Source organism: Natator depressus, chromosome 6 (assembly GCF_965152275.1).
Source record: "Natator depressus isolate rNatDep1 chromosome 6, rNatDep2.hap1, whole genome shotgun sequence".
NCBI classification, from domain to species: domain Eukaryota; kingdom Metazoa; phylum Chordata; order Testudines; family Cheloniidae; genus Natator; species Natator depressus.
This window is the reverse complement of record NC_134239.1, coordinates 103,456,097-103,469,578: the sequence shown is the minus strand read 5'-3', so window position 1 is coordinate 103,469,578 and position 13,482 is coordinate 103,456,097.

Below are 13,482 nucleotides of genomic sequence, written 5' to 3'. Positions count from 1 at the left end.
AAGTGCTAATACTACACCATGAAAAAGATTGTTCCCACAAGATGTAAATTCAGCAAGCCTGGATAGTTTGGGTGTGTATTTGAACTTCAACTCTGTTAAGGGTGCACCCATCTCATGAGTCAGTGCAGGGGTATAGCTGGTTGAGAGTGGGGTATGTTTTGGCTGGTAATTATGCAGGCACTGGGGAGTCCTCATCTTCCACTAGCAGACCCGTAGAAAAGATATATCTGGAGATACAGCACAGTTCAGCTGTTTCAATCATTCCTTTTAAAGCAGTTGAGGAATGAATATACACAATGGACCAGATCCTCATAACCAGATATGCAGTCCCGGATTCCACCTTAGTTCCAAGGCACAACTTAATGCAGATTTAGGGATGTTCTAAATTGTGGTGGCTGTTAATAACCTCCAAAGGGCTGCTCTGGCAACCAAATATCGGACAGGTGTAGCAGCCACACACTCACTTTCTTTCTCCTACCATAACCCCAACAATGGGGTGGTCTCAGAGGGGGTAGAGTAGGAATCATCCTAGCAATTCCACACCCTGAGGGATCACCCCATATTGGAAGAACTCCCAATTTGCAAGGCAGTCTCAATAAGGGAAAGGATATAGAACGTGAGTTTTTAGAGGAGGGAAACATGAAGATGACATCAATCTGGAGCATAGATTGGAAGGCCAGAAGGAACCATTTTGATCGTCTAGTCCAGGGGTCTCAAACTCAAATGACCATGACGGCCACATGAGGACTAGTACATTGGCCAGAGGGATGCACCACTGACTCCCCCTGCCCCCGCCCCCATTCCACCCGTTCTGTGAGGCCCTGCCCCTGCCCCGCCTCTTCCCACCCCTTTTCTGCCCCCATTCCAACCCCTTCCCTGAAATCCCCACCCCAACTCTGCCCCCTCCCTACCCCCAGGGGGTGCAGGAGGGGTGCAGGGTGTGTCAGGGGGCTCAGGGTTGGGGTTGGGGTGCAGGAGGGGTGCAGCAGGGGGCTCAGGGTGGGGGTTGAAGTGCAGGGTGCAGCAGGGGACTTAGGGCAGGGGGTCGGGGTGCAGGAAGGATGTGGGGTGCAGCAAGGGGCTCAGGGCAGGGGGTTTGGCTGCAGGAGGGGTTCAGGGGTTGGGTCCGGCCCGGTGCGCACCAGTGGCAGGAGAGGCTCCCTGCCTGCCCGCCCTGCCCCCATGCCACTCCAGGAAGCGAACAAAACCTACAGGGGGGGGCGGGGGCACAGGGGTTTGTGTGTTGCCTGTCCGTTCCTCCAGGTACCTCCCCCGAAGCTCCCATTGGCCGGGAACGGGGAACCGCGGCCAATGGGAGCTTCGGGGGAGGTACCTGGAGGCGCGGCCAGGGCAATACACAGACCCCTGTGCCGCACCCCCCCCCCCAGGTCCTGGCCACTTCCCAGAGCGGCGCGGGGACAGGGCAGGCAGGCAGGGAGGAAGCCTGCCCTGCCCTGCACCCGGTGCGCGCCGGGCCGGAGCCGCTCTAGGTAAATGCTGGGGGGGCAGGGGGTCGTGGGGAGCTGGCGGGCTACAGAAAATAACCCCACGGGCCTCATGCAGCCTGCGGGCAGCATGTTTGAGACCCCTGATCTATTCTGACCCCCTGTATAACTCAGGCCACAGAACTTCCCCAGAATGATTTCTAGAGCAGATCTTTCAGAAAAACATCCAATCTCGATTTTAAAATAGCCAGTGATGGAGAATCCACCAATGGTTAATTACTCTTATTGTTAAAAATTTGACTTATTTTCAGTCTGAATTTGTCTAGCGTCAACTTTTCAAGCCATTAGACCATGCTATATCTTTCTCTGCTAAACCAAAGTGTGTTCCCCATGTAGATACTTATAGACTGTAATCAACTCACCACCTAAGTTCTCTTTATTAAGCTAAATAGATTGAGCACGTTGAATCTATCAGTATGAGGCCTGTTTTCTAATCTTTTAAACATTCTCGTGGGACTTCTCTGACCCCTCTCCAATTTATCAACATCCTTCGTGAACTGTGGGCACCAGAGCCAGACACAGTATTCCAGCAGCAGTTGCACCCGTGCCAGATTTAGAGGTAAAATAACCTTTCTACCCCTAGCTGAGATTCCTCTGTTTATGGATGTGAAACAGAGAGTAAAAGCACTGCGTCCATTTTCCCAGTTCAAAGGAACAGGAAAATATGTTTGTAAATCTAGGCAAATTGGACTCCAAGAAACATTTCAGCTTTAAGTTCCCAACAGGAAAGCTAACTGAGAAACAGCTGTTAAATGTCACTTTTCCAGGTTGACACTATTTCTCTAACTATAGGTATGTAACCTACGGATAGACAAAAAATATGAACATCCCTAACTAGGATTCTTGCCAGCAACACCTACAACGAATGCACATATGCTATGCAGTCTTGTTGTCTCTTTCTCGCACTCACACCCATCTGTTTGAATGGCACCCTGGCTAGGATCATTTGCATTAGGGCATGCACAGCAACCATTTGTAAAGCAGCCCACATGATGCTGCAAGCACCGTATCTTTTTGAAAGAAACCTCTACTGCGTAGCACTGATATCACCAGTCTCTTCCTGTTTCACCTCAGCTATTGATATTTCATTGCTAAAAACCTGGCCACAAAAAAAGACAACAGACAGAGACACAGGACTTATTTGTTCACTTACACAGGTGCACCTCAGTTGGGCCAGATCTTCAGCCAGGTAGTTCAGCAGAGCCCAATAGCCTTCAATGGAGCTACATCAATTTGCACCAGCTGAGAATCTGGCTCAGTGGATTTCAGTGGAGTGACTTTTTGTTTTCTCCAGGGCACGTGAGAAGAAAGTCAGGCCCAAAGCTCTCTTCCATCCACAATATCACAGCTCTCTAATAATTTTAAGCCCAATTCAAGGGTGGGATCCAGAACTTCTGGAGCATTTAATGGGTTTTCTTGCTTGCTCCATGAGAATGAATCTAGATTTCTATATGGATGGGAACAGATGATTGTTGTAAAAGAACAGCAAGGAAAAAAACATATATAAACATCCTAGCAAACCCTATCTGTATGCATGTAATAAGTGGGAGCAGGGGGCTGAGGTGTGTGAGGAACGGTCCGTGAGGGGAATAGGCCCTTGTGAGTAGGGCTTGGGATGTATAAACTTTCAGTTTTCTTTATCTTATATGGGATTTACATCAACAAGGCCAAAAGCAGCTGTCTGTCTCTAGGTTAAAAGTTACTTTTAGTAAAATGTGACCCTTCACCTAGTTAACCCATAATGAGTTAGTTCTCAGCTCCTGGTTGGGAGAGGGATGAAGTGATGGTTGCAGGGAAGATGTGATTTCTTATTTTAGAAATGCTGAGAGGATGTATGGGAATGGAAATGTGTCAGATGTGCAAGTGTGGATGAGGTATAATGAGTGTTCATTGGGCTATTAAGTATAGCCATGAAGTGTCAAGGCCTAACAGACTTGGTGCTACCTGCACCTTCCAACTGTTATCTCAAAGAAAGGGCTGAGACCGCTTCCATGGGATTATCTCCTTTTGATCCCACTCTTTTTATATGTTTTGGAGCACACATCACTTGCAGTGATGGCTATCGTAAAAACCTTCAGTTCAAGGAGGCCTTTCCAAACTGACGTAGGGTCAAGCTTTCCCAACCTCAATCAGGACTGGATCATGTTGTTGGGATCCAAGACACATGATGCCCCGATTTGCTCAAAAGACCTCCACTTGGTCTTCTTTCTAACTTAACCCCTTTGTGCCTCACAAAGGTTTCAAAGGCATTGGAAGGAGAGGCTAATTTGTGGCTTCCAAACTGACACCAGAGAAGAAAATGAAAAAGGGGGAATGCCACCACATCAGCCAATTTCCTGCCAATGTCAAGATCACAGAGTCCTGAGAATGAGGTTGCCAGACTTGCTTTATCAGGCAACAGCTCCTGGAAGAGGTGTCGACTTCTCGAGGGACGCTCGATCCCCACTCCGCTGCAGTCCCCGCCCCCACTCCATCCCTTCCCCCAGAACCCCCACCCTGTCCTGCCTCTTCCCACCCCTGCTCCGCCCCTGCCCCGCCTCTTCCCACCCCATTCTGCCCCCTCCTCCTGCCTCTTCCTGCCCCCACTCCTCCCCCTCCTTCCCAGTGCCTCCTGAAGGTAGCTGAACAGCTGATCGCAGCAGGGAGGAGGCACTGGGAGGGAGGGGGAGGAGCTGATTGGCAGGCCTGCTGGCGGGCGGGAGGGCTGCAGGGCAGGAGCTGATCTGTGGGGTTGACAGTGGGTACTGAGCACCCACTATTTTTTTTCTGTGGGTGCTCCAGCCCCAGAGCACCCACGGAGTCGCCAACTATAGCTCCTGGTTTATTGACAGCTCACTGTTAGTTTCCATTGCATTCTTCATGAGAGCCAGAGTTGAAGTGCTCACAGGCACCATGCTTAGCAGAAGAGAGCAATAGATCTCTCTCTTGCTGCCTATGTCCAGACTGTGCTGCACAAACTCTCTCTCTCTCTTTTCTTTGTTCCCCACCCTTTACTCCTTCTCTCCCATCATCTCTCGCTGCGGCTTCACAGATCAGACTTCTTCATTACATTTGTTCTTTGCATTTCCTCTCTGCATCAGTTCTTTTCACAGCCTCCCACTCTCACTCCCGCATTATAACACTTCTTTCCTCCCACCCGTAAGAAGCCATTTGTGCAGAAGGTGGACGCTCTTGGCTTTGCTGCTGCACAGCCTACATTAGTCATCACACTTGTACACATACACGTACACACACACAAGCGTGCTTGGTCTCAGGCTACAAGGAATTAGACACACACTCTTTTCTTCCCTGCCACAGCATGATTACCCACAGCTGGGAAATGGAAATGTCATCTAGGCCTGAAGTCCTAACTCTCCTCCCAATTGTTTCAATACAGTAGCAATGGCCAACTGATTTGCAATAACAAAAGGCACATTTCCTATACCTGTAGTATTGTAGGGGTAGCTAGCGCCATTAGATTCAGCTGAGAGAAGGGGGCAGTGAATAGCTGCACCAGCCAAGGAGTAAATGCAGGGTGGAATTTTTTCTCAGACAGGCACAATTTCTGCCCTGCTCATCCTTTGTTTCAGGGACAGGAGTAAGTTACTTGCCCCTTTTTGGGGTGCAGTTTGGTCTCCACAAACTAAGCTAGGCAGTGAGTCGGGGCAGAGCCAAGCCTCCTTCCACTCCCCATCCATTCACAGGGAAGAGTATCAAGTGACCAATCCCTGCTCTTACCTCTGGAGCCCGTCACAACCTGAGGAGCCCTTGCTCAGCCCAGCAGGGAGGTGCGGACGGGCAGCAACTTACTCTCCTCCATGCCCAGGGAAGACCCAGGGACTTTGTGCTTTCCTGCTCTGTATTTAGGAGGTCAAAACTTTTTGCACATTACAGTAAGTGGTGTTTTACAAAGAGAACGTGTTTGTACTGGAGAGGAGGGCAGCTTCATCATAGCACTGAGCGCTTTAGGCAGCGATAAGAAGAGGCAGTGAGGCCTTGTGGATAGAGCACCGGACTGGGACTCAGCAGACCTGGCTTCTGTTCCTGGCTCTGCAATTGGCTTGCTGGGTAACCTTGTGCAAGTCACAGCCCTTCTCTGTGCCTCAGTTTATTGTAAAATGGGGATGATACTGATCTGCTTCATAAAGCTCTTTGAGATGTACTATTTATTATTGTTACAGAAAACAGAATGTGCCTCTTACAGTGACTAAAGGGGGCACCTGGTAGGAATGGTAATATGGTCAGGAACACTCTTTCTTGCAGTCAAATATCTCTAATCATTGCCGCAGCCATAAATGTTCAGGGATGTTTAGCCTGGCTACCTTATGTGAGCCGGTTTGGAGAAAAGAAAAACCTACCTGGAGAAGTGCCGTAATGCCAAATAAGAAGAATAGCAACGAGAGAGAAGTTAAGCTGCAAGTAAGCAACAGAATCTTTATTGGCTTGATTTAGCTCTAGAGGGAGGGTATGAAGAAGGCTGCATCCAATCCAGCAGCTGACTGAGGCCTGGTCTACATCTAAAACTTAGATCGACTTAACTATGTTGCTCAGGAGTGTAAAAATCCACACCCCTGAGGGACCAAAGTCATAGTAATAGTTAAGCCAACCTAATCCCCAGTATAGACACTGCTAGGTCGACAGAAGAATTCCTCTGTTGGCCAACCTACTGCCTCTCGAGACGGTGGATGAACTACAGTGAGGAAAAATCGCTTCTGTTGTGGTAGCAACTGTACACTAGAGTGGCACAGCTGCAGCTATACTGTAGACATAGCCTGAGGGCTTGTCTATGCTTGACATGCTATGGCGGCAGCACTGCAGCTACACTGCTGTAGCGTGTCAGTGTAGACACTACCTATGCCGACGGGAGTGGTTTTCCTGTCAATGTTGGCAATCCACCTCTCCGAGAGGCAGTAGCTAGGTCAGCAGAAGAAATCTTCCATCAACTCGTACTGTCTACACCAGGGTTAGGTTGGCTTAACTATGTTGCTCAGGGCTGTGGATTTTTCACACCGCTGAGCTATGTAGCTGGGTCAACCTAATGTTTTAGCGCAGACCAAGGGTAAAAGTAAGTCTAGGGACTTACCGGTACGGGGCTGGGCTGGGGCTGGCTCTGGCCCCCGGAAGGAGCAGGGCCTCGGGCGGAAGGGGCGGGGCTGGGGGGGTCAGAGCCAGCCCCGGCCCACCCTGTACCGGCAAGTGCCTCCTTCCCCCTCCCCGGGGTAACAGCAGCAGCCGGGGGCTCTGGCAGCGGTTTAAAGGGCCCTGGGTGGTAGCGGCAGCCAAGCCCTGGGCCCTTTATATCATCCCCGGAGCCCCGCCACCGCTTCCCCAGGGCTCTGGCAGCAGGGCTCCAGCGACAGGGCTCTGGCCGCCACTACCGCCCCGGGCCCTTTAAATCATCCCCGGAGCCTGCCGGAGCCCTGGGGAAGTGGCGGCGGGGCTCCGGGGATGATTTAAAGGGCCCAGGGCTTGGCCGCCACTACCCCAGGGCTCCGGCAGCGGGGCTCTGGCAGCAATTTAAAGGGCCGGGGGCTCCAGCTGCTGCTGGGAGCTGCAGGCCCTTTAAATTTCGCCTGGGGAAACCGATCCACCCCCGGTACGGCGCACGGGCTCTTGCCGGAATGCCGTACTGGGGCATACCGGCTTACTTTCACCTCTGGTGCAGACCAGCCTGAGTGAAGTGAGGTCTCACACTTAACTTGAGGACATTTCTCTGTTTGTCTATCAACCACCTATGTAATAGTCCACAGATCAAAGAATCAGTGGATGGCAGCCATTAACGCAGGGGTCCCCAACGTGGTGCCCGCGGGCACAATGGCGCCCGCCGGGCAGTTGTGTTCACCCGAAGGACACTGCGCTGCCGAAATGCCGCCGTCAAGCGCGGCCGCCGGAGAACTGCCCACCGAAATGCCTCCGAAAAGCGTTCCCACTTCTCGGTGACATTTCAGAGGTGACGCTTCTTGTCGCTGCCGCTTCTCGGCGGCATTTCGGTGGCGGGGTGTCTGGCGCCCACCACAGTCTTCTGGGAATAGGAATATGCCATTCCCACAGAAAGGTTGGGGACCACTGCATTAATGCCTTCCAGTATAACAACGTCCCTCATCTCTGCCCATGGTCCCAATGTAGTTTAAAATGTCTGTCACGCTGTCTGGAGTGGTTCCTGATCGTGAGCGTCAACCTCAGGCCGGATTGTCAAAAAGTAAGGAAGACCCCAAACTGGTGAATGTTCTATGATTAGATTTCACCAACCCAGAAACAAATGTGAAGTCCTGAAGCACTGTAACAGTCTTACCATGGAGTCACAGACAGTCCCCTGGGGAACTCCACTATATCCTGCTACCCAGGCAAGCTGGGCTTAGTACTAGTTGGTGGCCATACACTAAAGATCACAAAAGATTCAGGTTACTGACAGCCCCAAGAGACCAGTCACTTATCTTAGATCAGTTTGTACCTCAGATCTCACACCACTGACAGTGCTTGTAGCCAATCCTATAGTAAACTAACCAAGGATTTATTAACTAGGAAAAAGAAATGAGAGAGTTATTTACAAGTTAAAGCAGGCTATACACACACACACAAATGAGTTACAGCCTGTGGTTCCAAAAGGTGACAGAGTGGTAGCAATCTGTCAGCACTGAATGTCTTTTAGGACTAACATAGCTTGACTCTGTGGATCTCTTCTTCTGTTTCTGAGCTCCAGCCCTGTGAGCCTCCAAACAGCGAAGAGAGAGAAAAATTGTCATGTCAGCTATCTTTATTTCCTCTTTCCAGAAAGCAAGAGGATGGGATGAGCTTTCTTGCACATAGAACCTTCTTGGGTGCGAGAGGGCCATTAAGCTAGTCTTTGCATCATGATAGTCCACAATGGCCCATTTAGTTTTGACAGTCCTTGATAGGCAAGGAAACCACTCTTCCTGTCTGGGTTCATAGGTTCAGAGCAGGCAATTTTACAGTTATGAGGCTATGTCTACACTGGGCACCTTACAGTGGCGCAGCTGTGCTGCTATAGCCGCGCCATTGCAAGGTAAGCAGTGTAGACGCTCTTTGTCGGCAGGAGAGAGCTCTCCTGCTGACAAAATAAAACCACCCCCAACGAGGGGCGGTAACTTTGTTGGCCAGAGAGTGTCTCCCACTGGCAAATCACTAGCCACACCAGCACTTTTTCGTTGGTAAAACTTTTGTCGGGCAGGGTTGTTTTTTTCACACCTGACCAACAGGAGTTTTACTGATGAAAGTGCAGTGTAGACAAAGCCTAAAGCAAAACGTACATGTCACCTTATAGCATGGGATACAGACATTACAGGTGAGATTAATGCATGCAGCAATTTACAAGCATTTTATAGCATCTAAATACTAAACACAGTCTAACAAATCTAACACCTATCTTGAACAGGTGAGCTGGTCTAGTTTCCAGCTAGGAATTTGTCAGTGCTCAGCTGATGCCTATTGCCTTGGCAAGAGCTGGCACCTGGACTGCCAGTGTCACCGTATGATTTATCTGTCAGACAAAAAGAAATGACATGCAAATGGTGCAGGGGAAAGAGGATATAGGGGTGCACACAGAGCCCCTGTCATGTGGGGAAGAGAATGGGGGAACCTGATATGGGGGGCAGGGCATAGGGAACACACAGATCCTGGAATGGAGGAAAAGTGGGGGGAATAGGGACACCCAGACCTCCTAGCAGGGGGAAATGGGGGACCCTGGTATGGGAGGAACAGGGGGAATAGGAGGTACACAGAGCTCCTGCTATGCGAGTGAGAATAGGGGACAAGGAGGTCCGGGGGGAGGATGACACTGAGGACACACAAAGATCCTGGCCTGTGGATGAAGGGGAAATGGGAGGCATACAGAGCCCCTGCCATGAATTGCAGAGGGAAGAATAAAGGATGTGCTGGTATTCTGGGCAGCTTTTCACAGAGAGCATATAGCCCCCTTTTAGAGCTAGGGGGTCGCATGCTTCATTGCATCCCTCCATTCCCCCCCACAAATGCCCCATGTGTCGCTTTTGTTGACCTGTAAGACACTGACTGATCCCTGGGAGTTTAGGGCCTTGGGGACATTCCCCTAAGGGTGAAGGGGCAGAGGGCAGGACGCTGCTATGGCAGGAGGGTTTCAGGCTCACGTAGGGGAGCTCGGGGAAGGCAGAACTAGGCTGATACTGGTGGAGTGAGGATCCTGACAAGCTCCTCTTCCCCAATTCAGGACCCTTCCCAAGCCTGCCCTCTTGATGAGCCCCATTTCCTTGCTGCCTGCTGCTGGATTCCAGCTTGTCCTTCCAGCCAGCAGTCGGGAGGGGAGAGGACTCAGAGACTGGGGGCAGGAAGGAACCAGCACTGGTTCATAAAGTAGAAAGAGCTGGACCAGCAGATCCAGCAGCGGAAGAGGAGGTGGCTGGCAAACATCAGTCTCTCTACATGGCAGGAGGGGGATTTAGAGAGAGACCGCACTTGACAGAAGGGCTGCTGGTATTCATTTTCAAGGCCCTTCACAGTCAATCCCCATGCTAGCTATCTTCCCTCATTCGCTATCAAGCTACCGACACTTGCCTCCAATTAGGCAATGGCGCCAGCTTTCACTGCCTGCAAAGCAGCCACCTGTTCAACTTTACCCAGGTTTACCCTTTTTGAAGTGGCAGCCCTGGGAAATCTGTAAGGGAGCTCAGGACACACTCCCAGCTGTTCCGCTTTAGGCGGTTAAGTTCGTCTCAGATGTCCTGTTTTTTTGTACCTCAGACGTGGCAACCTGAATTTCCCATTGGATAAATTTTCAATCAAACACCTTTACACTTTCTCTGTTCTACCCCCCATGCTTGGGAGGAGCTCCCTGTAAACATCCACAAAGCTGCCTCATTGTCCAACATCAAATCCCTCCTCAAAACTCTCCTTTACCATGATACCTACCAAAAAAACTTGACAATGATTAGGCTGCAGGTGCGCTGAGATGACTGCCTACCATGCTGACCCATGTTGTCTCATTGCTTCCTTCTACTCAACCATGTGTCTGTATCCCTCTGCTGTCTCTTGTCCTATGTTTAGATTTTAAGTTCCTTGGGTCAGGTCTTGTTGTTCCGTGTTTGTACAACACCTACCACAATGCAGTCCTGGTCTATGACTGGAGCTCCTAGGCACTGCGGTAATGCAAATAATAAAGAGTAACAGCAAAGCACAAGAAAGCTGAACCAAGGTTAGAAGTAGAGTTCCTGCAGGGACTAAGGGAGAAGAGGAAAGCAGGGGAAAAAGCGGAGAACCTTCTGCGTGCGTATTCTGAGGGTTCTCTCTCCATTTTGTTAAGGTGGACAGAAAGCAACTATTAAGGTGACAATGTGCTGAACACAAGATCCAGACAAGGCCTCCAAGGACAAATCTTTCTGGCACTAGTGACAATAGAGTTCCTTCTAAGTAGGTATTATGCATTTGCAGTAGAGGCCTTCTTGAAGACGTGTGGCTTTGTAGCACCTCTCTCCTCCTCTGCTCACTTTGGGAAGGAGTGTTCTCCTAGAATTGGAGGTGTAAGAGGGATTGAATAGTTATTTAGTCTCCTGGAGTCCAGTACAGGATTGCTCTCTGCACTCTAAAACTTTCCAGTAATTTGCCTAAACCAGGCCTCCATTTGTGCTGAGTTGGGCTTCTGGGAGATTTCAGAACATACAGAAATATGAAGTGACAGGGAGTTGTTTCTTTACCTTGTCAGGTCACCTCTGACATGCCAATACTCTCTAACTCAGTCACTAGAGGTTTTGCAACTTGACCAAAAAGAACATTCAAAAAAACAAGGCCATTAGAAACAAGATTTCATCATTATTTATTCTGCTTTATCTTTGGTAAATGAGCCCTTCACTTGAACTCAGCAGGTCTCAGTGTACCACTATATAATATGACATGGGATTATTTCATTGTGAATATATTAAGAAAAAGCTAACACATAGAGTAGATTGTCCTCTTCACAGTGTGCAATGACTATTTAAAGGTATATTTAAAAAAAACTTTTAAAAAGCTTAAATTACTGTAACTACTTGGAATCAGATCAGACAAAACCCTTTTGTCTGGTCATTTATAGCTTTGCCTCTTCAGGTTTGTCCACGATAACTTTTGTTAAAATCTAGAAATGTTTAATTTTTTGGTCATAATCTAGAAATACAATCCCACCAACATTTTTAATTGAATTGAGTCCTTCTCATGTACTGAAGATAGGTGATATTTTTTAGAGTGCTGTTTGCTGGACCATATACAACTATATATGTGTTACTGGTAATGCCATGTCAGCAAGGCTGTGGGTGAAGGCTGTTAATGAAGCAAGCCAAAAGATACTTTTACATAATACCTGGTCTCTGATCTAGTTCTATTCATTATTTTATATTTGATGGTCCCTTACTCGTTTAGCTATTTATTCTTCTACACAGGCTACAAATAAAGAAGCCATCATCTGTTACATGATGAAATTGTGAGATAATCAGAGTGCCATTGTATTCAAATAGTTGGAACAAGGATTGAAACCCCGAGCTTTCAACATGAAAGAGGTGCCCATTGAATCAAAGTGCCATGCTTGATAATTACACTGTCACAAATAAAAGATGAACAATACTTAGCACTCATTTAAAAATTTAAATATTTAGATCTCAAAGTGCTTCCCAAAGCTGGGCAAATAGAAGTGTCCACACAAATGTAAGGATTAATTTTTGTATTTTCTTGGTCAAAAAATGTAGTGGTCATAAATTAGTACTGGGAAAATAATATCCCTCTAGAAGAATATTTTTACAGTAGAAACCAACTCAACCAGAATTGTAGTAAACAGCAAGTGTGATCTTAGTACATGTTATCATCATATGGGCCACATCCAGAAAAACCTGGCTGACTCAGAAGTGTTTCCATATCAGTTGTACATAACATGTACAGATTTTTCCATTAAATATAATCCTCTCTGGTCAAAGAGAAAAACTTCCTAATGGTAGTTAGGCCTTAGTGAACAATAAGTTCAGGAAGCTAGGTGACACCAGGAGTTGTGGACGGATTTTTAACTGATTGGGTCCTGGGCTGAAATCTTAACTAAAGTCACCAGGAGAAATGAGTTTGGTGGTCACATTCTAACCGCAGTTTATAATGGACATTTATTCTCAGCACCAAAGCACTGTAGGCTAGATTGTGCATATATAACAGGCTGCACTAAAGGAATCCTTGATGCCTAAGGGTACGTCTACACTTAAAAAAAACCCAAAAACCCACAATAGACAGTCTAGGAGCTTGAGTCAACTGACTCAGGCTTGCAAGGCTCACACTATAGGGCTAAAAATAGCAGCGAAGCTGTTCCTGCTTGGGTAGGGTGACCATATTTCTGAAAGAGAAAATGGAACACTCGCAGCCACTCACCCTTGCCCCCTCCCCCACCAATGCTGCTGCCGGTACCCTCCCCCACCCCCATGTGAGGCTGTTGCCCGGTCACTGGAACCCTGTGGGGGCCCCACATGCTGGAATGCTGCTCTCCCCCTCAGCCCTACCTCCCCCATGCAGGGAACTGGCTAGGATTGCCAGGCATCTGGTTTTCAATCAAAACACCCAGTCAAAAAGGGACCCTGGGGGCTCCGGTCAGCACTGCTGACTGGGCCATTAAAAATCTGGTCAGTAGCACAGTGGGGCTCAGACAGATTCCCTGCCTGCTGTGGCTCCGCACGGCTCCCAGAACCAGCCGGCATGTCTGGCTCCTAAGTGCAGGGGCAGCCATGGAGAATTTGCATGCTGCCCCTGCCACAAGTGCCAGCTCCGCAGCTCCCATTAACCAGGAACTGTGGCCAATGGGAGCTGTGGGGGCAGTGCCTGCGGGTGCGGGCAGAGCCACCTGGCCCCTCCGCCTAGGAGCCGGACATGCCGGCTGCTTCCGGGAGCCACCTGAAGTAAGTGCGGCCTAGAGCCCACACCCCAAACCCCCTCCTGCACCTCTACCCCCTGCCCCAGCCCTGATTCCCCTCCCACACCCTAACTCCCTCCCAGAGCTCACACCCCCACA